General features: G+C 36.2%; 1 long non-coding RNA gene across 2 annotated transcripts in view; it reads left to right on the top strand.

The window, feature by feature from the left end:
• Positions 1–27,469, top strand: part of LOC124526712 (uncharacterized) — a 173,560-nt gene that overhangs the window by 28,540 nt on the left and 117,551 nt on the right. Inside the window, exons 2-3 of one of the 2 annotated variants that reach the window (XR_006965723.1) lie at positions 24,035–24,071; positions 25,726–25,883. This is a non-coding gene — a long non-coding RNA (uncharacterized LOC124526712). The remainder of the gene's footprint in view (positions 1–24,034; positions 24,072–25,725; positions 25,884–27,469) is intronic. The other variant, XR_006965722.1, reaches the window with a different exon arrangement.

Below are 27,469 nucleotides of genomic sequence, written 5' to 3'. Positions count from 1 at the left end.
ATGGGGACAGAGGACCCAAAGCAGGCTCTGTGCTGACAGCAGTGTGCCGGATGTGGGGCTCAAACTTAAGAACAGTGAGATCAGCTGATGTTGGATGCTCAACCAACTGAGCCACCAGAGGCCTTGATCTTTAATCCATTTTGAGCTTATTTTTTTTTTTCAACGTTTATTTATTTTTGGGACAGAGAGAGACAGAGCATGAACAGGGGAGGGGCAGAGAGAGAGGGAGACACAGAATCGGAAACAGGCTCTAGGCCCCGAGCCATCAGCCCAGAGCCCGACGCGGGGCTCGAACTCACGGACCGCGAGATCGTGACCTGGCTGAAGTCGGACGCTTAACCGACTGCGCCACCCAGGCGCCCCAAGCTTATTTTTGTGTATGTTGTGTAAAAGTCCAATTTCATTCTTTTCCATGTAGCTGTCCAGTTACCCCAGCACCATTTATTGAAAAGAGTGTCTCTTCCCCATTGTATATTCTTGCCTCTTTGTTATAGATTAATTGACCAGATAAGTGGGTATATTGCTGGGCTCTCAATTCTGTTCCATTGACCTCTGTGTGTATATTTGTGCCAGTATCATATGGTTTGATTGTTATGGCTTTGTGTAGTATACCTTGAAATCTAGGATTGTGATACTTCCAGCTTTGTTTTCTTTCTCAAGATTGCTTTGGCCATTCAGAGTCTTTTGTGGTTCCATAATGAATTTTGGTACTATTTGTTCTAGTTCTGTAAAAATAAATAAATAAAATAAAGTCCTGTTAGTTTTCACCAAATAAGCTTTATTTTTTTTAAATTTTTTGTTTAATGTTTATTTATTTTTGACAGAGACAAACAGAGCATGAGTGGGGGAGGGGCAGAGAGAGAGGGAGACGCAGAATCCAAAGCAGACTCCAGGCTCTGAGCTGTCAGCACAGAGCCCGACATGGGGCTCGAACTCACAGACCATGAGATCATGACCTGAGCCAAAGTTGGACGCTCAACTGACTGAGCCACCCAGGCGCCCCTCACCAAATAAGCTTTAGAAAGAGACTCTGTTTTAGAGGTGTGGGTCACCAAAAAGAGAGTGATAGTATCCACTGTCCATTATCCCTAATGTTCCAGCGTTGGTTTTAAGGTTTAACACTATCAAGATATGGTCCTATGCTCACAGTGGATGTGGCAGGTGATTGTTTTGCTGGTCTTAACTCTTCCTGGGCTTTGGATCTGCTGCTTCCCTGCAGTTTATTTGATTTTTTTCTAACTATTTTTCAAAAGAGTAGGATCACCCTATAGGAATGTACTTTGGGATAAAGATGGCAACATTCAACTTTTGTATGCAGTTTTAACCTAATTTTTATCATTGGAAGAATGAGCTGCTCCTCACAGATCCATTTTCCAGAATGTTTTAGGTGAGAAATGGGGAGAAGAGGGATTTCTTCACATTGGCTTATTTCCTCCTAAGTAGCATTTGCAGGACATGAGCCTTTATTTGTTGCCTCAATTTGTTTATTTTGCCCAGTTAAATGAAGTTTATTTATTTTTATTTATTTTAATTATGAAATTTATTGTCAAATTGGTACCATGCAACACCCAATGCTCATCCCAACAAGTGCCCTCCTCAATGCCCATCACCCACTTTCCCCTCCCTCCCACCCCCATCAACCCTAAGTTTATTCTCAGTTTTTAAGAGTCTCTTATGGTTTGCCTCCTTCCCTCTCTGTAACTTTTTTTTTCCCCTTCTCCTCCCCCATGGTCTTCTGTTAAGTTTCTCAGAATCGACATAAGAGTGAAAATATATGGTATCTGTCTCTCTGTATGACTTATTTCACTTAGCATAATACTCTTCAGTTCCATGCACATTGCTACAAAAGGCCATATTTCATTCTTTCTCATTGCCACGTAGTATTCCATTGTGTATAGAAACCACAATTTCTTTATCCATTCATCAATTGGTGGACATTTAGGCTATTTCCATAATTTGGCTATTGTTGAGAGTGCTGCTATAAACATTGGGGTACAAATGCCCCTATCCATCAGCACTCCTGTATCCCTTGGGTAAATTCCTAGCAGTGCTATTGCTGGGTCATAGGGTAGATCTATTTTTAACTTTTTGAGGAACCTCCACACTGTTTTTGAGAGCAGCTGCACCAGTTTGCATTCCCACCAACAGTGCAAAAGGGTTCCCCTTTCTCCACATCCTCTCCAGCATCTATAGTCTCCTGATTTGTTCATTTTGGCCACTCTGACTGGCATGAGGTGATATCTGAGTGTGGTTTTGATTTGTATTTCCCTGATGAGGAGTGACATTGAGCATCTTTTCATGTGCCTATTGGCCATCTGGATATCTTCTTTAGAGAAGTGTGTATTCATGCCTTCTGCACATTTCTTCACTGGATTATTTGTTTCTCAGGTGTGGAGTTTAGTGAGCTCTGTATAGATTTTGGATACTAGCCCTTTGTCTGATATATCAGTTGCAAATATCTTTTCCCATTCCGTCGGTTCTCTTTTAGTTTTGTTGTTTCCTTTGCAGTGCAGAAGCTTTTTACCTTCATGAGGTCCCAATAGTTCATTTTTGCTTTTAATTCCCTTGCCTTTGGAGATGTGTCAAAGTAAGAAATTGGTACAGCTGAGGTCAAAGAGGTTTTTTTCCTGCTTTCTCCTCTAGGGTTTTGATGGTTTCCTGTCTCACATTCAGGTCCTTTATCCATTTTGAGTTTATTTTTGTGAATGGTGTGAGAAAGTGGTCTAGTTTCATTCTTCTGCATGTTGCTGTCCAGTTCTCCCAGCACCATTTGTTAAAGAGACTATCGTTCTTCCATTTGGATATTCTTTCCTGCTTTGTCAAAGATTAGTTGCACATACTTTTGTGGGTATAATTCTGGAGTCTCTATTCTATTCCATTGGCCTATGTGTCTGTTTTTGTGCCAGTACCATGCTGTCTTGATGATTACAGCTTTGTAGTAGGGGCTAAAGTCAGGGATTGTGATGCCTCCCACTTTGGTCTTCTTCAATATTACTTTGGCTATTCGGGGTCTTTTGTGGTTCAATACAAATTCCAGGATTGCTTGTTCTAACATCGAGAAGAATGCTGGTGCAATTTTGATTGAGATTGCATTGAATGTGTAGATTGCTTTGGGTAGTAGTGACATTTTAAAAATATTTATTCTTCCAATCCATGAGCATGGAATGTTTTTCCATTTCTTTGTGTCTTCTTCCATTTCCTTCACAACCTTTCTACAGTTTTTAGCATACAGATCTTTGACATCTTTGGTTAGGGTTATTCTTAGGTATTTTATTATTCTTGGTGCAGTTGTGAATGGGATCAGTTTCTTTATTTGTCTTTCTGTTGCTTCACTATTAGCGTATAAGAATGCAACTGATTTCTGTACATTAACTTTATATCCTGCGACTTTGCTGAATTCATGTATCAGTTTTGGCAGAGTTTTGGAGGAGTCTGTCGGGTTTTCCATATATAATATCATGTCATCTGCAAAAAGTGAAAGCTTGACTTCATCTTTGCCAATTTGGATGCCTTTGATTTCCTTTTGTTGTCTGATTGTTGATGCTAGCACTTACAACACTATGTTAAGCAACAATGATGAGGGTGGACATCCCTGTCATGTTTCTGATCTCAGGAGGAAAGCTCTCAGTTTTTCCCCATTGAGGATGATATTAGCTATGGGCTTTTCATAAATGGCTTTTATGATGTTTAAGTATGTTCCTTCTATCCCAACTTTCTTGAGGGTTTTTATTAAGAAAGGGTGCTGAATTTTGTCAAATGCTTTTTCTGCATTGATTGACAGGATCATATGGTTCTTTTCTTTTATTAATGTGATGTATCACATTGATTGATTTGCAAATGTTGAACCAGCCCTGCATCCCAGGAATGAATCCCACTTGATCATGGTGAATGATTCTTTCTATATGCTGTTGAATTCAATTTGCTAGTATCTTATTGAGAATTTTTGCATCCATATTCATCAGCGATATTGGCCTGTACTCTTTTTTTGCTGGGTCTCTGTCTGGTTTCGGAATCAAAGTATGCTGGCTTTATAGAATGAGTCTGGAAGTTTTCCTTCCCTTTCTATTTTTTGGAACAGCTTGAGAAGGTTAGGTATTATCTCTGCTTTAAATGTCTGGTAGAATGCCCCAGGGAAGCCATCTGGTCCTGGACTCTTATTTGTTGGGAGATTTTTGATAACTGATTCAATTTCTTCGCTGGTTATGGGTCTGTTCAAGTTTTCTATTTCTTCCTGTTTGAGTTTTGGAAGTGTTTGGGTGTTTAGGAATTTGTCCATTTGTTCCAGGTTGTCCACTTTGTTGGCATATAATTTTTCATAGTATTCCCTGATAATTGCTTGTATCTCTGAGGGATTGGTTGTAATAATTCCATTTTCATTCATGATTTTACCTATTTGGGTCATCTCCCTTTTCTTTTTGAGAAGCCTGGCTAGAGGTTTATCAATTTTGTTTATTTTTTCAAAAAAACTAACTCTTGGTTTCATTGATCTCTTCTACTGTTTTCTTAGATTCTATATTGTTTATTTCTGCTCTGATCTTTATTATTTCTCTTCTTCTGCTGGGTTTGGGGTGTCTTGCTGTTCTGCTTCTATTTCCTTTAGGTGTGCTCTTAGGTTCTGTATTTGGAATTTTTCTTGTTTCTTGAGATAGGCCTGGATTGCAATGTATTTTCCTCTCAGGACTGCCTTTGCTGCATCCCAAAGCATTTGGATTGTTGTATTTTCATTTTCATTTGTTTCCATATATTTTTTAATTTCTTCTCTAAGTGTCTGGTTGACCCATTCATTCTTTAGTAGGGTGTTCTTTAACCTCCAAGCTTTTCGAGGTTTTCCAGTCTTTTTCCTGTGGTTGATTTCAAGTTTCATAGCATTATGGTCTGAAAGTGTGCATGGTATGATCTGAATTCTTGTATACTTATGAAGGGCTGTTTTGTGACCCAGTACATGATCTACCTTAGAGAATGTTCCATGTGCACTCGAGAAGAAAGTATATTCTGTTGCTTTGGGATGCAGAGTTCTAAATATATCTGTCAAGTGCATCTGATCCAGTGTATCATTCAGGACCCTTGTTTCTTTATTGATCCCGTGTCTAGATAATCTATCCATTGTTGTAAGTGGAGTATTAAAGTCTCCTGCAATTACCACATTTTTATCAATAGGTTGCTTATGTTTGTGATTGTTTTGTATATTTGGGGGCTTTCATATTCGATGCATAGACATTTATAATTGTTAGCTCTTCCTGATCACTAGACCCTGCAATTATTATATACTGCCCTTCTTCATCTCTTGTTACAGCCTTTAATTTAAAGTCTAGTTTGTCTGATATAAGTATACCTACTCCAGCTCTCCTTTGACTTCCAGTAGCATGATAGATAGTTCTCCATCCCCCCACTTTCAACCTGAAAGTGTCCTCAGGTCTAAAATGAGTCTCTTGTAGACAGCAAAGAGATGGGTCTTGTTTTTTTATCCATTCTGATACCCTATGTCTTTTGGTTGGCGCATTTAATCCATTTACATTCAGTGTTATTATTGAAAGATATAGGTTTAGAGTCATTGTGATGTCTGTGGATTCATGCTTGTAGTGATGTCTCTGGTACTTTGTGGTCTTCGCAACATTTCACTCACAGAGTCCCCCTTTGGATCTCTTGTAGGGCTGGTTTAGTGGTGATGAATTCCTTCATTTTTTGTTTGTTTGAGAAAACCTTTATCTCTCCTTCTATTCTTTTTTTTTTTAATTTTTTTTTTCAACGTTTATTTATTTTTGGGACAGAGAGAGACAGAGCATGAACGGGGGAGGGGCAGAGAGAGAGGGAGACACAGACTCGGAAGCAGGCTCCACGCTCTGAGCCATCAGCCCAGAGCCTGACGCGGGGCTCGAACTCCTGGACCGCGAGATCATGACCTGGCTGAAGTCGGATGCTTAACTGACTGCGCCACCCAGGCGTCCCATCTCCTTCTATTCTTAATGACAGACTTGCTGGATAAAGGATTCTCAGCTGCACATTTTTTTCTGTTCATCACATTGAAGATTTCCTGCCATTCCTTCTGGCCTGCCAAGTTTCAGTAGATAGGTCTGCTACTATTCTTATGTGTCTACCTTTGTAAGTTAGAGCCTGTTTATCCCTAGCTACTTTCAGAATTTTCTCTTTATCCTTGTATTTTGCCAGTTTCACTATGATATGTCATGAAGAAGATCGATTCAAGTTAACGTCTGAAGGGAGTTCTCTGTGCCTCTTGGATTTCAATGCCTGTTTCCTTCCCCAGATCAGGGAAGTTCTCAGCTATGATTGGTTCAAGTACACCTTCAGTCCCTTTCTCCCTCTCTTCTTCTTCTGGAATTCTTATGATATGGATTTTGTTCCGTTTGATTGCATCACTTAGTTCTCTAATTCTCCCCTTATACTCCTGGATTTTTTTTATTTCTCTTTTTCTCAGCTTCCTCTTTTTTCCATAATTTTATCTTCTAATTCACCTCTTCTCTCCTCTGCCTCTTCAATCCACGCTATGGCCATCTCCATTTTATTTTGCACCTCATTTTTAGCATTTTTTAATTCATCATGACTATTTTTTAGTCCCTGTAGCAATAGATTCTCTGCTGTCCTCTATGCTTTTTTCAAGTCCAGCAATTAATTTTATGACTATTATTCTAGATTATTGTTCCCTTATATTGCTTAAATCGGTTTTGATAAATTCGTTAGCTGTCACTAATTACTAGAGTTTCTTTTGAGGAGAATTCTTCCATTTCATCATTTTGGCTAGTGTCTGCAGTGGCTCCAAACTGCAGGGTACTTCCCCTGTGCTGTCTGGAGTAACTTGTGTTGGTGGGCAGGACTGCAGTCAGACCCGATATCTGCCCCCAGCCCACTTCTGGGGCCACAGTCAGACTGGTGTGTACCTTATCTTCCCCTATCCCAGGGGCAGGACTCACTGTGCAGTGGTGTGGCCCCTGTCTGAGCTACTTGCACACTGCCAGTCTTGTGGTGATGCTTCTATGGGATCTGGCCAAGGTCGTATTAGCCGGGGTGGATCCGCAAAGTGCACAGGGATGGGAGGGGCAGGCTTAGCTGTTCCCCTTCAGTGGTCCCCTGCGGGAGGGGCTCTGTAGCATTAGGAGGAAGGCAGGCCTGCCGGAGGGATGGATCCACAGAAGCACAGTGTTGGTGTTTGTGGGGTGCAAGCAAGTTCGGTGAAGGGAACTGGTTCCCTTTGGAATTTCAGCTGGGGGATGGAGGAGGAAAATGGCGCTTGCCAGCACCTTTGTCCTCCCCCGTCCCCCAGCTCTGTCCTTCCTGGACTTAACAACTCTCCCTCCCAGTGTCCTCTCGCACTCCCCACTCTCAGAGAGCAGAGCTGTTGACTTTAAGAATTCCAGATGTTAAGTCCCGCTGGCTGTCAGAACTCATGCAGTCCAGCCCCTCTGCTTTTGCAAGCCAGACTTCAGGGGCTCTGCCTTGCCCAACAGGCTGCCCCTCCACTGCCCAGCTCCCTCCCAACAGTCCATGTAGTGTGCACCGCGTCTCTGCTCTTCCTACCCTCTCCCATGGGCTTCTTGTCTATGCTTGGCTCCAGAGAGTCCATCCTGCTAGTCTTCTGGCAGCTTTCTGGGTTATTTAGGCCAACGTGGGTGGAATCTAAGCAATCGGCAGGACAAGGTGAGCCCAGCATCCTCCTACACCACAATCTTCCCTGATCTCCTTGTGAAATGAAGTTTAGAAATACTAGGAAATAAAACATTTATTCTTTTTTAAAAAAAAATTTTAATATTAATTTATTTTTGAGAGAGAGAGAAAGAGAGAGAGAGTGCAAGTTAGGGAGGGGCAGGGAAAGAGGGAGACACAGAATCTGAAGCAGGATCCAGGCTCTGAGCTGTCAGCACAGAGCCCCAGTCAGGCCTCAAACCCACCAACCATGAGATATGACCTGAGCTGAAGTCGGACTCTTAACTGACTGAGCCACCCAGGTGCCCATAAACCTTTATTGTAATCAGTAGTAGCCAACCACACAAGATTGTCACTTTGTCTGTTTTATTTTATTTTTTTTAATTAAAGTACTTTTCATCCATAATAGCTTGGTATATATATTCTCTTTTCCTCATCTCCATCAATAAGATAATATCAAATAAGTTTAAATATGCCCTATACAGATGGAAATTTCAAATTTCAAATCTGTTAGCATCAATAAAGAAGTTTAATATTTTTAAATTTTATAGTTTGATATTTTTATTCTAACCAAAACTTAGTAGGAATGATAAACAAAAAATGATATGGTGTGTAGTTATTTCTTATTATAAATAACCAAGGTCATACATACTTTCAGCTTTATTTGAACAATGCATTTTAATGACAATTAGTAGTAAAAAAAAATCGTAGCTAATTCAGAATAGAATTCTTTTTTTTTTTAATTTTTTAATGTTTGTCTATTTTTGAAGGATAGAGAGAGAGACAGTATGAGCTTGAGAGGGCAGAGAGAGAAGGGGACACAGAATCTGAAGCAGGCCCCAGGGTCTGAGCTATCAAGGCAGAGCCTGACACAGGGCTTGAACTCATGGGTTGTGAGAACATGACCTGAGCCAAAGTCAGACACTTAACTGACTGAGCTACCTAGGCGACCCATCAGAATAGGATTTTTATGACATCACTTTTCAATTTGCTAAAGCTAACATAGTAGGGTGAAGTTTATCTTTAGTCAACTTTTGTAACTTTTACTTGGCAATTCTGGAAATCAAACTCGTCTTTTAAGTGTAACACCACTTCTGCATTAGCTTCTTGGATTTGTTGAGCTAATGTGTCATCGGACCTATTCCTCAAAGTGTTATTTTTCCATTTTTGAAGAGTAATGTTCTTGGCCAGCTCTGTATGATATAGACTAATGATTGGACTCCCCATCCTTTAACTGTTGTATCTGTAACACATTCCTTAATCGGCAAAGTCTGCTTTTGACAATTGAAAACATAAACATAACGGATAGGATAATGATACACACAAATCAATTAAATTGATTTGAGCTTGCAATGTTGATGCATCATTTAGTTTTGCAGACAGGTATCTTTAATCAGACAGTACAGGAGCTACTTTTGGCTCCCAGAGAACTTTTTTTAGGGCACTGAACCTCAAATACACTTTAGCACTACATTCATTTTAATAGTCAGTGGTGACGCTTGGATTTACAGGTGCTAATATTCAGTTATAATTTTGTCAGCAATTTAAAGCACTTTGTGAATTTTGCTTTTGAAAAGAAGAAAGAAATGTATCAGCCGTCACAAATCTCTCATACCCTGATACCCTATTCCCCCACCAAACCACAGATCTTTTATTAAATTCCACTATGCCTCTGTAGGAAATGTGAATAGTCATTGAAACTGGTTCAATGCCAGGATTTGAAAGCTGATACTTTGAAGAATGTACCCAGTATATATTAAATGAACACCAAACTCCCTGGCAATGAGAGAAATAATATGAGACGATGACACGGTTAAATTTAGAAACAGAATTCAAAATATCCCCTGGGTTTTCATTTCAAGGTCATTCACAGACACATTCTCATAATCCTATGGAATTTCATCCCAGTTGGAATCCATTTCACGTGTGATATAGTCTTTTATTTTTCAGTCTATTAAGATTTTTCCATATATACAAGAAAGAAAAACAGTATTTATTAAGTACCTACTATAGTCCTGAGATTATGCTAAATGCTTCCCTGTATATCTAATGATTACAAGAAGAATAATATTAGCTGATTTTTTTTGGAGGGGGGGATACCTCCTTAGGGAAAGACAGTTTACTAAGCAATTTTGCCTCTTGGTTATACTTTTTTCTCACCAAAAGTTCATGACTTTTACAAATGAAGAAATTGATGTTTACAAAGGTTTAAAAATTAATCCAAAGTGGCTGCTACTTTACTAAATGGCAGAGCAAGATTCGAACCTCAGTAACTTTGTCTCTAAAGCCCATATTCTCAAAAGAATGACAATACAAAGGTTTTGGAATCAGACTGTGTTTTAAATGCCTTCATTTGTGAATTGCTAATAATAATAATAATAATAATAATAATAATAAATAGTACCTACACTAGAGGATTCTAGGGAGAATAAAATTAGTGAATAAAAATAATTTTTTTATAATGATAATGCCTGGAACATAGTAAACATTCAAAAAAACATTAGCTATTAGTATTTTTGTTTAATGATAAAAATAATTAGGTTGCTATATTCTAAATGTTAGTAATCTTTTCTTTATATTTTTATCTTATTATTAGAAATACAAAGCATTAAAAATTCAAATATGTATATTCTCCTGTCATTCTAGCTTCCCAATACTTTAAGATAAGAAAGTTTGGGGATGCCTGGGGGGCTCAGTTAGTTAAGCATACAACTCTTGGTTTTGGCCAAGGTCATGATCTCATGGTTGTGGGATCGAGCCCCATATTAGGCGTATGCTGAGTGTTGAGCCTGCTTAAGATTCTCTCTGTCTCCTTCTCTCTCTACCCCTCCTCTGTTTGCACTCTCTTTCTGTGTGTGTGTGTCTCTCTCTCTCTCAAAATACACATCAAATAAAATAAAATTACAAAGTTTGAAACATTTATGCTAAGTATTATTTAATAAATTTAGTATTTGGGGGATCTATGACCTATTATGTAAAATCAGCATGCCAGAAAAAATATTTCAAAACCCCACTAAAAGCAACGCCCACTAAAAGCTTTGCTATTTGATCCTCAAACCACTATTTCATTTTCAAAATGTTCATCATTCCAGAGGAAATAAGAAATTGAGTATAAGACATCATGTGAAACTAACCGCTATTCATTGTTCCCACCACACAGATAATGTTCTGAGAGTCACACACTGCTGTATTTTTTAAACCATCCCTAAAATTCTTTTCTCTCATATCCTTAATGGACTGGGAAAATTGTTCCTGTATTTTAAACTTCAATCTATTTCTCAATTTATTAGTTATGCATTATCTAATAGTAGCCAGTCAAAAGGTATTTTGGCAAAACACTTATCCATAAAATGACTGAGTTTTCAACAACGCCTTGACGAAAGAACTTTAAAGGCTGAAATCATTCTCAGTTTAAAACAGCGATAACGGTATTTACCTGTTATTCCCTTCTTTAGACCTTTGTTTCCCAGTGAGGCAGATTGCTTGCCAAGAGCTGACCACTCTTGATGAAGTGTTTTTGTAGCTGACATCACTTAACCTCTCAAAATAGCAGTTTTATCCAAACTTACAATTAGTAGAAGGCTTTTGAAGTGCACTGAAACCTTAGCAAGGCTTCTCAGCAGGAGTTGGATCCTGAGAAGGCTTCTTTTACTAGACTTGGTCAGAAAAAGTGGCCTATTAATATTACTTTCTAGTCATGGTTGTGTTTTAAAGAAGTCAACACTTAAATGAGCTATTCAATCAATAATAGTTGCCTTTACAACATTAAGGTTGGTGCTGCAAGTACGATGTGGAAATCATTAGTGCTCTTCACCAACTCTTTCTGCTCTGGCTACCTGGTGGGATTTTCTTTCATGATTTCCTTTTTACTTGGCTTCCTCAGGTGAGCCCATGTGACTAGCTCTGGCCAAAGGAGTCATGAACACGAGTAACATGTGCCACTTCTGGGCCAGAGCATTTAATTGACAGAGTTAGATCCTCATAAATCGTCTTTCCTGCTGCCACAGCATTCCAAGTAATAGCTACAGCATACACATCAGCCTGGTCTCTGAAAGACAATGAACAAAACCCTCAACTGATCTGTACTGATTGTACACAGTAAGAAAAAAAAAAATAAACATTTGCTGGGTTAACCACTGAGACATTTAGAGTTGTTTGTTACTATAGCATAATTAAGCCTATCCTGACAGATAAGCACAAGAATTACGAATGAAAATTCGTGGCCATTCTAAAGGCAAGCTGGCATTTTTAGAATGTTACATGTATAGTCTTTAATGATATGCTTATTGCAATAAGCTGCCAATTTTGTTTCATAGGAACTTATATCCTAAAAGTGGATCCATGATTTATGCCATCAATACCTAATACTTTAGTAGTCACTATGAAGCAAGGAATCTCAATGAGTTTTTGTACTATCTTAAACTTTATTGTAAATATACACATGATTATAACTAATATATTTTTTCACTTAGAGGAAGAAATAGAATGAATTGTCTTATAAATCAATTATTCCTTATATTCATTCGAAGCGATACTTCTTTAGATCATTTATTTTTCATGATAACCTGTATTGTGAAAATCAAAGTGAAAAAATGAAACATAATTACAGACAAATTGCTATTTGTCTATGTAACATTCTATTGCACAGGAGCACCAAGGTATGGTTACTCTCTTTGCTTTGATCAGAAGTAGTTCTGTCAAGATTCTTCATTTCCTGTAGTAACCCAATTGTAATTCATGCATATCTAAATCTTGCATGAGTTATTTTATATTTTTACTATATACTATATCCTAAAGTGACAAATCACCTATGTTTAGAATTTTTTGAAAGGAAATGCTTAAAAAATGTTTCTTAATTTTGTAAACATAACACTGAAGTTAGTAGAAAAGTCACACAGTTCAGCCTATTAAGTACCTCCCATATTTTAATGTATTTCAGTCTTATATCCTCTTTATTTTAGGTTTTGCAGGCCTAACAGTGCCAGTAATTTCAGTCCATTCTGTTATGGCATCACTCTTAATCCCCAGTCCTTTTCATGATCCATTTTAGGTACTTCTCCAATATTGGGCTATCACACATTCAAACAATGACCAAGTTTCAGAAATGACAGCTTATAATGATATGTGATTATGTTGTGTTCAGAAAAGAACTTAATCTTGTTGATTCTAAAAGGACTCATATTCTTTAATTTTATAGTTTTATAAGGCCTATTGGCTTAGGTATATTTTTTATAATAACCTAAACTAACAGTTTTTCTGAGAAAATATTTTGAAGTATTTTTCTTTCTCATCCATGCAATAACATGGTATTTTGGTCTGCAAAATGGTGTAAAATCAAATTTCCTGAATTAATGGACTTACAAAAATTACTGTAGCTCGTAGCAAGGTGCACACTATGAAGCAAACTATCTTTTGGTTTTTAAAAAATAAAATCACTCCATCTTGGATGAGGCAACATAAGGTGTATGAAATTAATTGCACAACTAAAACTTGAAGTAAATTACTAAAATTTAGTTCTCTCATGGAAGGGTAGACAGTGATTTCCTTCAGAATATGTATCTGACTTTGGTTCAAATTCTTCTGTTATGCTGTACAGATGAAAGAAAAAACTATTTTCGTTCTAGATGATAGCACTAGATACTGAAACTGAAGCCACGTGACTGGATGCAGATTTCAAAGGATAATACACATCTGTGCACTAATGCATGCTCTTAAAACTCCACACCACAAGGTCAAATGAAAATACCAGTGACTATTTGCAATTCACTGTTATGTGACAAGACAGATGATGACAGCTAATATTTTTATAATTTGTTTCTATGTAAATTTAAAATGTTAAATATAACACAAAAGCTATGTTAGCATATTGACTCATTTCTACTTTTACCTACTGATTAAAAAAAAGAATCTCCCATCTCTATTATTTTTGAGTATAAATAATCCATGTGTATAAGAAATGACACCTAAGGTATATTCAGTTATCAACTACCTAGCATTTTGGAAAGTTGAAGTAACATAGATAGTTCAAAATTCTATAAAATAAAAACTTTATCATATGTTTTGAGTGGGATGAATTCTATTTTATTTACATAGCATATGCCAAATATAACCAAAGGAAGCAATTCAAAAAGGGCTAGGGTAATCAACCATGTAATACAATATTGCCATGGACAATCTACAAAATAGAGAATCTATGTACAAATAGTCATGAATGATAACTTTAGTCCACCTATTTTGAAACAATTTTGAGGTAGTTTATTGTAAAAGCATAGTATAGGAAATGTTAAACCATTAATGCAAAATTTAAATGTACAAATTAAATTGTAAAAGGTGAGGATGGGGGAAATTAAGTAGGAAATATCTGTTAGCTCAGTCTTTAACCATATAAAAAGCCTTGGATATCAATCAAAAGATTGACAAATGAATATTTGCATGTGTTAATTTAAAGTATATATTTGCTCATGTATATGTAATTTTTTAAAATTTCCATATTTTCCAGAAATTTCAGTTAATCAATCAATTAGATTGCAGTTGTGTAAGGATAAGAGGGTACCTAGTGCATTCAGAAATGATGATAGAGGAAAATAGAAGCAGTTGGGAATAAAATTTAGGTTCCAAGCAGAAGTGGATTTGCCATGTTGTTGATAAGGCCCCAGCTTCAAAAGCCCTGAACTAGAATGAGGCTCTTCCACAGCCCTGTATCTAACTTAGTATTCATGATTTTATTATTTTTTTAAGTTTATTTATTTATTTTGAGAGAGAAAGAGGGAGTGCATGAATGGAGAAGGGGCAGAAAGAAAGGGAGAGAATCCCAAGCAGGCTGCACACCATCAGCACAGTGCCAGATGCGGGGCTTAAACTCAGGAACACTGAGATCCTGACCTGAGCCGAAATCAAGAGTCAGACCCTTGTCTGACTGAGCCGCCCAGGCACCCCTTGTATTCATAATTTTAAATTCTTTTTTCTGAAACAAGGCTCCCAAAATTATATAAGCCTGATGTCCCATAAAGCTTGGATTGGTTCCTGGCTTTAAGTTTTTGGCAGTTTAAGAAAAATGTACTTGATCACACAATACTTAATAAAAGGGAAATTTCCAGTTAATCAAGACCAGTAAACATTTCTTCTAGTTGATATGCTCATACAGAAATTTACTATTAAATACTTCATGTAAAGTCACTGAAAAAATAAAATAAAGTTATAGTCCCTTGGAAATCATGTCACAAATGGCAATATATCACAGAGATATGGAACATTATTTTACCTACGGTGTTTCTTTATATAAGCAGCAAGGGCATGCTATTAAAGCATATTTCACATACTGTTCTTTTTTCAGGATGGCACAAAGGAACCCTGGAGTCAAGTTTGCTGGAAAGTTTGTTATGGGGTAGGGGGTGAAGAAGAATAATAGCAAACTCAAGAGGTAGGGCAGAAAATAAAATAGAAAGAGATGAGCTAGAAGAACAAACACATTGTGTACAGAAAGGATATTATCCAGTCACAGTAAAGTAGAAAGATGAACTATCTTGTGGAACTGCAAGATTCAACAAGTTGTGTACAATTTTCCATTACCATCATGCATAAAATGAGAGCAATAAAATTAAAGCATTAATAGTTATATGGAAACAAGATTTTCAGTACAACGAACTGACAAGATGATATGAAGGTAATTGGTCATGAGAATATTTAGCAATTGTAATGGTTGTCTTTAAAAAATTGCTTTACCATAATTAAATTACAAAAAGTAATTGTTTCATTGCAGCATATTCCTATATACCATATTAAAGAAAACAATAACTACTTCAAACAGTATGAATATTATTTCCCAACAATTATTATTCAAGTCAGGATTTCTTCATTGCTATGTTACTGATGCATTGAGGGTGTCTGACATATACCAGATTCTCAATAAATATTTTTAGTAAATTAAAAAAACACTCATGACACTAGAGACATTTAAAATGTAGTTTTGTTATGAAAGGCATAATATGAGTATACATATACTTACTGTACACAGTAATTATTTAAAAAGGACTCTGTGTGTAATAAACTATATATACATAACAAAATCACAACTCTATATTATAAATTTAATATATTACAAATTTTTACCTAGTCATTATAAACATAAGTTGCACTATACAACCAAAAATTCGCTTGGAGAATGCTCACAATAAAAGGTGATTCTGATTGTTTGCATCACTTTACAGAACCATCCAAAGTAGGGGCGCCTGGCTGGCTCAGTCAGTTGAGTGTCTGACTTTGGCTCAGGTCATGATCTCACAGTTCTGACAGCTCGAAGCCTGGAGCCTGCTTCGGATTCTGTGTCTCCCTCTCTCTCTGACTCTCCCCGGCTCACACTGTGTCTTCCTGTCTCTCTCAAAAATAAATAAACACTAAAATAATAATAATAACAATAATAATAATAATAATAATAATAATAATAACTATCCAAAGAAGCTGATAATCTGGCTTCATTTTCTTGCACAGCAAGTGGAGATATTTAGAATTATTTGCTAGACTCTAGAAAAGCACTAAAATTTGGGACAATTTTTTATAGAATTAACAATCGAGGTATCTAACATTTAAGAGCTTCATCAACAGCTTCAGTTGGGAAACTCTAGAGAACTGTTTCTTAATGATAACTTTCTTTTTCTTTGTACCTCCATACTCCCAAAAAATAGTCTTGAAGGGTAAGAGAACTCAGAAAAGAACTAAAACTAAAACTACTTCAGAAGTGTGTGTAGAAAGCAGAAATGTAATGTCACAGTCATACTCATCTGTCCTGGCAATAATTGGTGTTTATGCTTATTACATGGTAGTGTTTATCTAAACATTCCCTGGCAGAGTCAGTTTGTGACCCTCTATTCTGTATTTGAGTCCTTGTCTAGTGCCAGCAGCTTGGAATTCTGCCTTAGACATTGTAGAATAAATTAAAGGAATAAGTTAAAGGTATGGAATAAACTAAAGTAAGTAAGTAAGTAAGTAAATAAATAAATAAATAAATAAATAAATAAAAATGAATCCGTGCCGAAATTCAGAGACTTTTAGTTAGGATAATGATTTCCTATTTAAGTTTTTATACAATAAAGATTTATTTATCAATCCATCTGTTTCTCCTTCAGGCTACAGACAACCTCTAGATATGATCAACAAGGAAAGAGTAGAAAGATAGAAAGTATTCTTTATCATTTGTATATCCCGTTTACTAATTAAAACAATATATCATTACGTATGTTTGAGTGATAAAAACACATTAATAGGGGCGCCTGGGTGGCGCAGTCGGTTAAGCGTCCGACTTCAGCCAGGTCACGATCTCGCGGTCCGGGAGTTCGAGCCCTGCGTCAGGCTCTGGGCTGATGGCTCGGAGCCTGGAGCCTGTTTCCGATTCTGTGTCTCCCTCTCTCTCTCTGCCCCTCCCCCGTTCATGCTCTGTCTCTCTCTGTCCCAAAAATAAATAAACGTTGAAAAAAAAAATTAAAAAAAAAACATTAATAAATTACCACTTGATCAGCCATTTGAACTTTTGAATTTAGTTACATCATTACTAAATTTACAGTTTGGTAAAGTGATTCTTATGCGCACACCAGTTGATTTACTATAATTTTCTAATTTTGAGTTATGGAGCATGATAAGCTATGCTTTAAGTTATATAAGTAGAACATATTTATTCTTGCCTATACAATAATTAAAACTTTGGGAAGGGGCGCCTGGGTGGCGCAGTCGGTTAAGCGTCCGACTTCAGCCAGGTCACGATCTCGCGGTCCGGGAGTTCGAGCCCCGCGTCGGGCTCTGGGCTGATGGCTCAGAGCCTGGAGCCTGTTTCCGATTCTGTGTCTCCCTCTCTCTCTGCCCCTCCCCCGTTCATGCTCTGTCTCTCTCTGTCCCAAAAATAAATAAACGTTGAAAAAAAAAAATTAAAAAAAAAAATAAAATAAAACTTTGGGAAATATTTTATGGACATTTTAATTACCATTATTTTAAGGAAATTATAGGTGTTTGGGAATAAGAATAAACAATAACAAGAGGATTTTCTATATCTGAGATAAAATGTTTTTGGTTTAAAACAAAGAAGAACTAGAAGTACATCATTCTGTATATTATTGACCATAATTGTTGAATCTTAAAGGGAAAGATCAGGCTCTTAAAGAGAATAATCAGTGAAAGTAAAGTGCTGCTTAGGTGCAAGAAAAAAGGCATAAAAGCACAAGAGCAAGTATAGATAGGGCAGGGAGCACACACATTAGAAATAATCTAAGGGCTAAAAGTAGGTACTTTCCTGAAGCAAATACAGAATTAATCAAAAGACTGACATCTAATTATAGGAAAGTCCTGGGATAACAAATATAGAGGCCTAAGAAAAATAAGAAAATTAACATTTAATCTGAAAGGGTTAAACCTGGCCATGATTATCTTAGAAATTGAGATGGAAATTTTCCTCCCTGACTATAATGAATCAGCCCTCAAGTCTGAAGCTGTTCAGGACCAAGGACAAAGACAATTCAATAAATACAGCCACATAGATTTTCTCATCTCACTTGTCTGAGAATCATATATAATCATATAGCTGGAACTGACTTTAGAAATCATCCATCCCAACTCCTTTACTTTACAGATAAGAAAACTGAGGCACAAGGTTATTGGTAACTTTTCGAGTCACTCTATTAATAAGGGGTAAACTTCAGTTTAGAATCTAAGTCTACTTTTATACCTGGTACAGTGTTCTCTGAATCATACAAATATATAGAATCACATGTGCAGAAGATTGTGAGTGCTTGTTTTCATATTAAAAAGTAATTCATAGTTGGCTTTTGTGGATGTATTTGTAGGTGTGCTCTCGCACACGCGTGCACGCGTGTGTATGTAGAGGTTAATATTCTAAATGAACAGAGAGACCTTTTTCTGAATACCCCACTCTAATCACAAGTGACTATGTTTCAGACCAAACATCTAATTTTGGTGTGTTCATTTGGAAATGGTCAAAAGAAAGCTGCCCAAATTCAGAATATCTCCTCGGTTTTTCCTTTGGTTAGAATATTTTATTTTTATTTTATTTTATTTTATTTTATTTTATTTTATTTTATTAATTTTTTTTATTTTATGTTATTTTAGAGAGAAAGAGCAAGTGGAGGAGGGGGCAGAGAGAGAGAGAGAGAGAGAGAGAGAGAGAGAGAATCTCAAGCAGTCTCCATGCTCAGCACAGGGACTGACACAGGGCTCAATCCCATGATCCTGGGACCGTGACCTGAGCTGAAATCAAGAGTCAGACCCTCAACTGACTGAGCCACCCAGGGGCCTCTGGTTAGCAGTATTTTAAATAGTTACTTGCTATTTTGTTCTCTTTATTCTGCAATTTTCTTGTTTGATATCTGGGACCTCTTCTATATTTGTCATTTCTGGGTGTTCTATGTTTATTGCATTGTTGTTAATTTGTAAATAGTTCTGCTGACTTATTTTTTTCTCCTTTTTATCTGAAGGTTTGGTCAAGAAGAGTTAGAATTTATAAATATTAAACTATTTTTGAGATTTTATGAGAAAAAAATCAATGAGGGAAAAGTCTACTTTTAAGCAGAAATATCAAGAGGAATTAAAGGTTAAGTTCAAGTGATAGTATAAGATCCAGAGGTTTGTTTTATGACCTATACAGTCATTCAAATAGTAAAACAAATTGGGAATTGAAATATGAATCCTAATTTGGAAACATTTTTTTAAGAAAAACTTTTACCTGCTTAGGTAATATTACAACTACTTGGTATAGTGTAAAGATTATGAACTTTGGAGTCTGAATGAAAATGTTGGCTTGACCCATTCTATAATGTTCAGAATATTTCTTAGCTTCCCTCAGTCTCAGTTTCTCTTTTTGAAAAATAAAAATATACTTTTGGATAGCATTAAATCACACATGTAGGCATATTAATTCTCCCTGATGCAGACCCCTAAATAGCTGAAGAAATCTTATGTATGATCCAGAGTTAACTATCATGAATCTGCCCAGCTCCTGCCATTGTGATAAACTCCAAGAGCCAGGGGATTAAGTCTTATTTTAGACATAGACTCCCCCCCCGAAAGGAATCTGGTAGAATCTTAGGGGGTTTTAGACTTTCTCTTGCCCTAAATAAGAATTTGTGCCTTTTTCTCTGTGGATCTCTAATTTTTTTATTCTTCAGCCCTTGCTATCTCATCACACCTTGCTGTGGATTTTTGGAAGGGATTTAGCTGTTGAAATATACCTGACTATTGACAAAGAAGCTTTCCTTCATTTTATACAGGGTACCATTTCTGTTTCTACATGTCAAGCTATTACTGACTGATAGTAAAGAGACACTGTGGAAGTCACACACAGTTCACATACATTCCATAGATTATAATAAAGTTAAATAAACATTAAAATTTTAAAAATATGCATCGTTTTCTTAATGAAGAGGTTCTGGGAAAATCAAGCAAAAACCTTTAATAAGAAAAAGATATGAATATATATTATATGTCCATAAATACTAATATTTGCTTCTGTGTACTTTACTCACATATCAATTATTATATTGAAACAATTTGAGACAAAAACTTTTGTGATTTCCCTTGATTATAGATTGCATACCTACATAAACTCATTAGAATTTCCCCATAGATCTCAGTTCTCTTCTTGAACTTCACAGGTATAATTGTTGAAAAGTTTGTTTGTTTGTTTTTTTCTTATATTCAGCCAAAATCTGTTTCCCAGAACCTCAACTCACTGATAACTTTGACAGTCACTAAGTCCTGGGAGTCAATAAAAATGGGGACACATTTTATCTTCTCTGGAAATACAGACAATCTAGCTGATAGTTTTGTGCTTTAGTTTCCTTTTCTGTAAAATGGCAATAGCAGCATATATATTATGCTGAGCGTGAAATGTAGTAATGATTTTCTACATGTCAGTTCATTCCATCCACTCCTCTTTTTTCCCTGCCTCAGAAAGTATTTCCTATTGTTGAAGATGGAAATGGCTGAAACAATTAATAAACAAAATGTCAGTATGTAATTAAGCATTAAATTGCTGCTGTATTTAAAATATACATATTAATTTGTGGGACATATAATATGCATGTTGTGGATTTAACTTAGAAATCAATACTTTTTTTGTTGTTGTTTACTTATTTATTTTGAGAGAGACAGAGTGCAAGCAGGGGAGGGGCAGAGAGAGGGGAAGGCAAAGAGAATCCCAAGCACTGTCAGTCCAGAGCCTGATGTGGGGCTCAAAACCACAAACTGTGAGATCATGACCTGAGCTGAAACCAAGAGTTGGCCTCTTAACTGACTGAGCCACCCAGGTGCTCCAGAACTCAATACTTTTTAAAAATGTAATTATGTTCCTCTGTGATACTTGGATGTTCTTCTGTGTTTTTTCTTTTTTCTTTTCTTTCTTTCTCTGTCTATGCACGTGTCTTTTAACTACTTCTCTCTCTCTTCTCTATATCCAATCAATGACCCAATCATATTGATTATATCCCAGTGTTGTTACATGTTTGAGCTCCTATTTTCTCTTCTAGTTGTTGCTCTAGTCCAGACCCTTGTTAACCCTTTCCTGAACTATAGCATTCTATTCCCAACTGGTCTATTTGGCACGAGTTACGTCCTTCTTCAGTTCATCCTATAGATTCTAGCTGGTTTAATTTTCCTGAGCAAAATTCTGACCAAGATATTGCATTGCTCAAATACTCTCAATATTTCATATTTTTTTCATGTTCTTGAATGAAGTTCAAGTACCTTTTCTTGGAAATTAATATTATCTAGATAAAGCTTCACTCTGACTTACTCCTGTTTTACACTTTCTTCACTACCCTGCTTAACAAACCCTAAGGCCCTGCCAAATTTGATATTTGCTCCTTTCCTTTTGCACTTTATAACTCTTGCCTTTGAGCAATGGTTACCTATCATCTCATATTGTCCTTCCCTCTTTCTATACTTTTTACCATCTTTAAATGCTTACACCAGGTATTACCTAAATACCCCTCTCTTATTTGTGCTCCTACAGCTCACCGTGACCATTTTAGAACACTCATAATCTTTTGCCCTGTTTGCACGAACATGTTTACTCTCCCCAGCTGTATTATAAACTGCTTGAAAGTTGTCTTTATGTAAGGCACCTAAGTTAGAGTTTTAAACCTGTAGATGACAAAAATATTGCTTTTGAAGTCTCCAGAGTCACTGCGATTTGGAACAGCAGAGTTTGTTTCATAAGGAAGGACAGTCTTTGAGTTGGACAGCAGGGAATTTAAGGGAAGACTTTTCCCAACAGAAGTTTGTATGATGGAAGGCAATTACCCTGAGTAAAGACTTGTGATGAGGGTAAAGTTGGAAATAAATCCAAGTACTTATAAAGGAGTCTCATCATAGAGATCTTGAAAAACAGAAGAGTTTAAAAAGGCAAACGATGGTAAAATAAAAATATTATATCAGGAGTCAGGAGACCAGTCACAATTTAACTTCTGATAGGTTAAGACTTTAATAATGATTTTTATGCATCTCAGTTGCTAGTGTGTGAAATTAACAGATAAGATTCAATAGTTTCTAGTCTCTTCTAGCTTTAAAATTTAAATTTCTTTAGCCTATAAAGAAATAATGGGCTACATTATGTTTTTGGGCAATTAGTGGCATATAAAAGCAGTAGTTAAGGAAGATAGGAAAAAGATCAATGAAGATTAAAAAAAACTTTATAAATATAATATTTTAGCTACTTTATTCTATATAAGTAAAAATATTTAATAACTTTGGAGACATCTGTAATCATATAAATAATGTGTTACAAGTTAGTGAGTGTATATCCTAATTTTTGTCAGTTTACCATTTACTAGTTGAATGTTCAAAATCCTTAATTTAGAACCATAATAGTCTGAAGGGGTCACAACTGTTATGCAGACCAACACTCAAATTATCCCAGACAAATGAGGTTCTATCTTTGATTTTAAATACCTCAAGGCAAATGGCACAGTCTTTTCCTGGCTCAAATAGATCCAATTACCTCTAATGACCCCGTTACAGTTTATTGAGTGTCTGTGATCCAGGTGCTTTTGCTGAAGCCTAGAGTAAAATTTTATATCATTTTGTGAAACTCCTGGACAAAATGAATAAAAATTACTGAGACCTTTTCTTACAAAACCATTTTTTTAAATGTGAATATTATTGAGAACCTACTGTGTGAAAGAGATGTGCTAGGCCCCACAGAGAAGCCAAAGATGAGTAAGACAGCCTTTGATCTGAGGGAGCTTGTAGTTTGCTAAGATGCAGGAAATATGCAAAATAGAGCTTCTGAAGGACTGACAGGTGGCATTCAGTAAATGACAAGTCAAATAATGCAGAAGTTAGACTATGGTGTGTACTACCAGAGAAATACAAAAGGCAATGGGAACTCGGTATCCTAGATTATATATGGAGAGAGAGGAAGACACAGAATCTGAAGCAGACTCCAGGCTCTGAGCTGTCAGCACAGACCCTAACACGGGGCTCAAACCCACGAACCATGAGATCATGACCTCACCCCCAGTTGGACGCTTAACCAAGTGAGCCACCCAGGTGGCAGTCAGTTGTGCGTCTGACTCTGGCTCAGGTCATGATCTCATGGTTTGTGAGTTCAAGCCCCACATCAGGCTCCATGCTAACAGCTCAGAGCCTGGAGCCTGCTTCGGAATCTGTGTCTCCCTCTCTCTCTGCTCCTCCCCCACTTGTGCTCTATCTCTCTCTGCCTCTCAAAAATAAATAAATGTAAAAAAAAAATTCCTTGTATATTTATACCATTCATCACCTGTGCATTTTAATCCCTTTGTAATTTAGTTACGAGGGATCATGATGCAAGGCATAAATTGCCTTTGTTCTGATGGGGACTTATTTGGAATAAGTGGCCAAAAGATGTAACTATATATTAAAGTTTTGTAACTTTTACACTATGTATAGATAGGGGCCCATGGGTGGCTCAGTTGGTTAAGTGCCCAACACTTGATTTCAGCTCAAGTCATGATCTCACAGTTCATGAGATTGATCCCTGTTTTGGGCTCTGCACTGACAGCATGGAGCCTGCTTGGGATTCTCTCTCTCCCTCTCCCTCTCCCTCTGCTTCTCTCTGGCTCACTCTGGCTTCACTCTGTCTCTCAAAATAAATGAATAAACTTAAAAAAAAAACTATGTACAAATACTTGGCAAGAAAAAGTTGCAATGTCATATAAGGATATACTTAGGAATTATAGACCCAACTGAATAAATTCCTCAATTCTAATGGATGGCCTATGCAATTCAAATAAGCTCATCTAATTTTTTTAGCATGAGTATGTATATATATATATATATATATATATATATATATATATGAATATAAAGTTGTGTAATTATAGAGTGAATATTTCCATTTCAGATGTCAAAGACATCCTGTCAAAAGCCAAGAACTATGAGTAAGTGGATGAAAATACTTTGCTTCATAAACAAGTTGGCCTATTTTTTTTATCCTACTTCTTTAAAGAGACAATTTCCTTTTATAGGTAAGATAGTAATTGTTGAATAATTAAAATATATTTCACAATAAGTCAGGAAGACATAAAGGACATCAGGACCATTTTGTTTCAACAAGACTAAAACCGTTTTCTACATATTTGTCTATCAATATGTAAAAAACTCATTAAGTAGATGTTTTATTATTATGCATCTCTAATTCAAATTTCTCAGTTGCAGGAAGAAAACCTTTTTGAAAATATTTTGAATAGTTCCTTAGCGAAAGATTTTTGTCTACTAAGATTTCCACTTTAAAGTTGAGGTTATGATGTAGAACTGATTTAATATAGGTTATATTTAGTTAGTTGGTTAATTCCTGGATGTAAAAAGAAATAATTATAGCTAGACATTTCACTTTTTTAAGCATACATAGTTTTCTTGGATTTGAAACATCATAGTTACTTGGGCTTTGTTTTTTTTTTTGTTTCCTTGCAAAATCATAATAAGCTACCTCTATCCATCTTCCAATTAAGTACAAATATCTATGTAGTTTTGTAATTAGTTATACATATTTTTAAATAAATCTTTCAGCACCTAAAACAACATAATTAGGGACAAAGAATATCAACTTAACTAATGAACATAGAGTTGAAAAATAGAATTCTGAAAAATTAAATGAACTCTTGCTTTGCATGTCAGTGAAAACCTTTTGTTATTTTCTGGCAGGTATCTAGATAGACAGAAGCTTTCCCATGTATTGACAGAACTGTGCAAAACCCAATTAGTTCTTTAGCTTTACCAACATCTGTTCTTTCCTGAGAAATTATTCCAAATAATTCTTAAGCAGAAAGTTATTCACATTATAAAAAGTTCAAGAATACTTTAGCTTAGTTTTATTTTGGGCTTTGTAAAGTCAGACAGAAACTGTCACAGACACCAGCTTTAGATAAAATCTACAGTACATTAAGCCTGGTGCTTCACCCACATTATAAAGACCAATAGCCAAGCTAATGGAGAGAAACTGCATGTACAAAAAGTCAAAAGAAGAAAATAGATGAGAAATAAAATGTCAGAAGTGTATGAACATGTGTACATTTCAGATTGCATGTAAATCTAGCATTTAATTTATATAGTTGCTGCATTGTGCTGTATTGTTTCAAGTGTAATAATCATCTCCTTGACTATGATGTAAACTCCTTGAAGCAGGCATTGTGTTTATAGTCCCTTTGTATTCCTTAAAAGAGCTAAGCCTAATGCTGAACAACCATTAAATTATTATTGATAAATTGATTAAGATCATAATTCAAATTTGATAGGACAATGCAGTGTTAGATTGTTAATTGCAAACTGCACAACTGTTAGGAATTCAAGTTGAATTGACACGAATAGCTTTAGGTTACCCCAACATTGTTTATTTATTTCTAATTTTAAGATTGCTCTAACTTTATGGCTAATGACTAAAATTTGTGAAACAGTTTTCACTGTAGTTAAAAAATATTTCCCATGTAAATGTGTTCTGTGTACTTCTTTTTTATTATATTTTATTTTTCCTTTGGTTCTGTGCAAAAAGAAAAGATACATTATATGCTCTTTAAGCATTGCTTTCCTCCCTTTCAGACACACATTAAATCTGATGAAGTGAGAAGACTCCCATTTTGATAATCCTTTTATCTTCACTCTCCAACTAAAGTTAAGGAAGAAAGAACTATTGGCATTCAATAAAGAATGATGGGAACCCCCGCTTTCACTTGCTCTGACCCCACATAGGAAGAGAAGTAAGTCAAAGAAAGTCATAATGACACATAGTTTTCATTACTATGTGATATTTCAAAGTTAAAGGAGAGAGGTAATACAGAGGGTATACTCTCTCTTAGACTCATATCTTTTCACAAGGTTCCCAACCAGGATATGGTTATAGAAGGACTATCCTCTCTTCTAGGGACCACATTGTATTCGTAGGAAAATTCTAGTAGACGTTGACATTGTGATTCTGTGTATTTAAGTGTTGTAGCTTTGTTTTAGGCATAAGTAATTGAATCTGGCTGTAACCCAGCCTGTATCAGATTACTTCACTGGAGTTGAGTGGGTTTAGAATTCACCTCTCCTCTCTTTGGGTCCTATGGTGGGAGCTGCACACTCTTGTTGAGACAAAGAAGATGACCTAAGATATGTTTCTAAGTTGTGAGTTATTTTTACACAACCTTGTGATAAGGAGTATGATCTTTACAAAAGGAGCAATGGTCTTTATTAAATAGGTTGTCTAAGAGTATTACTGGAGAAGGGTGTCTTTGGTGACTGTATTGTTGGTTATATCTGACTCTAAATCACGGGATATTGCTTTGAGAAAACTATTGCTAATAGTCCCTAGACTATCAGTGACATTTCCTGTGTTATTAATCATAGAAAAGCTGCCATAATTTCAATGTACACATCTTCCTTGACTTATGATAGGGTTATGTCCTGATAAAACCCTGATAAATGTTGTAAGTTGAAAATATCATTAGTTGAAAATGCATTTAATATACCTAACCTACTGAACAGCATAGCTTAGCCTAGTCTTTTGAATGTGCTCAGAACACTTACATTAGCCTGCAGTTGGGCAAAATCATCTAATGCAACGCCTATTTTATAATTAAATGTTGAGTATTTCATGTAATTTATTGGATGTTGTGGTGAAAGTGAAAAACAGAATAGTTGTGTGGGTGCAGCATGGTTGTAAATGTATCAGTTGTTTACCCTCATGATCCCATGGCTGACAGAGCTCCGACTCACTGCCATTGCCGAGCATCACTAGAAAGGATTGGACTGCATGTTACTAGCCTGGGAAAAGATCAAAATTCAAAATTCAAAATAAAGTTTCTACTAAATGTGTATCACTTTCACACTATCATAAAGCTGAAAAATCATAAGTCAAACCATTGTAAGTTGGGGACCATCTGTACAGTAAGTGGCATATAACTAACATTCTTGTTTATATGTGAATTTCACATGTTTTATCTTTTGGCTTATTGGACATAGGTCAGTGAAAAGTAAGCATTGTTAGCACTAGGGAGTTTTCCACATGTTATGTCTTTAAACTCAATGAATCACTGTAACATCCAAACTGGCATTGCACTATTTATACTGTCTAATCAGGAATATAATTTCACAACATCGAATTTGCAGCACAACCATAGCATTGCAATTTAGCACACATTTTGTTAATGTGCTTTGTATCCCATTAAAGTCTCATCTTCACAGCCCAGTGCCATATGTTACCGGGTCTAGAGTAAACCTCTTAAGTAAGAGGAAATAAATGGGAGTAAAATTACAATGTGACATATGCTATTGGTTACCTACCAACAACCAGTCCTCTCTTCTT

The sequence above is a fragment of the Lynx rufus genome, unplaced genomic scaffold (assembly GCF_022079265.1).
Source record: "Lynx rufus isolate CCGP_SWC_20201006 ecotype Redwood Valley unplaced genomic scaffold, mLynRuf1.p SCAF_5, whole genome shotgun sequence".
NCBI classification, from domain to species: Eukaryota; Metazoa; Chordata; class Mammalia; order Carnivora; family Felidae; genus Lynx; species Lynx rufus.
Note: the sequence above shows the minus strand (reverse complement) of the source record. Positions and strands in the feature narration are given on the sequence as shown.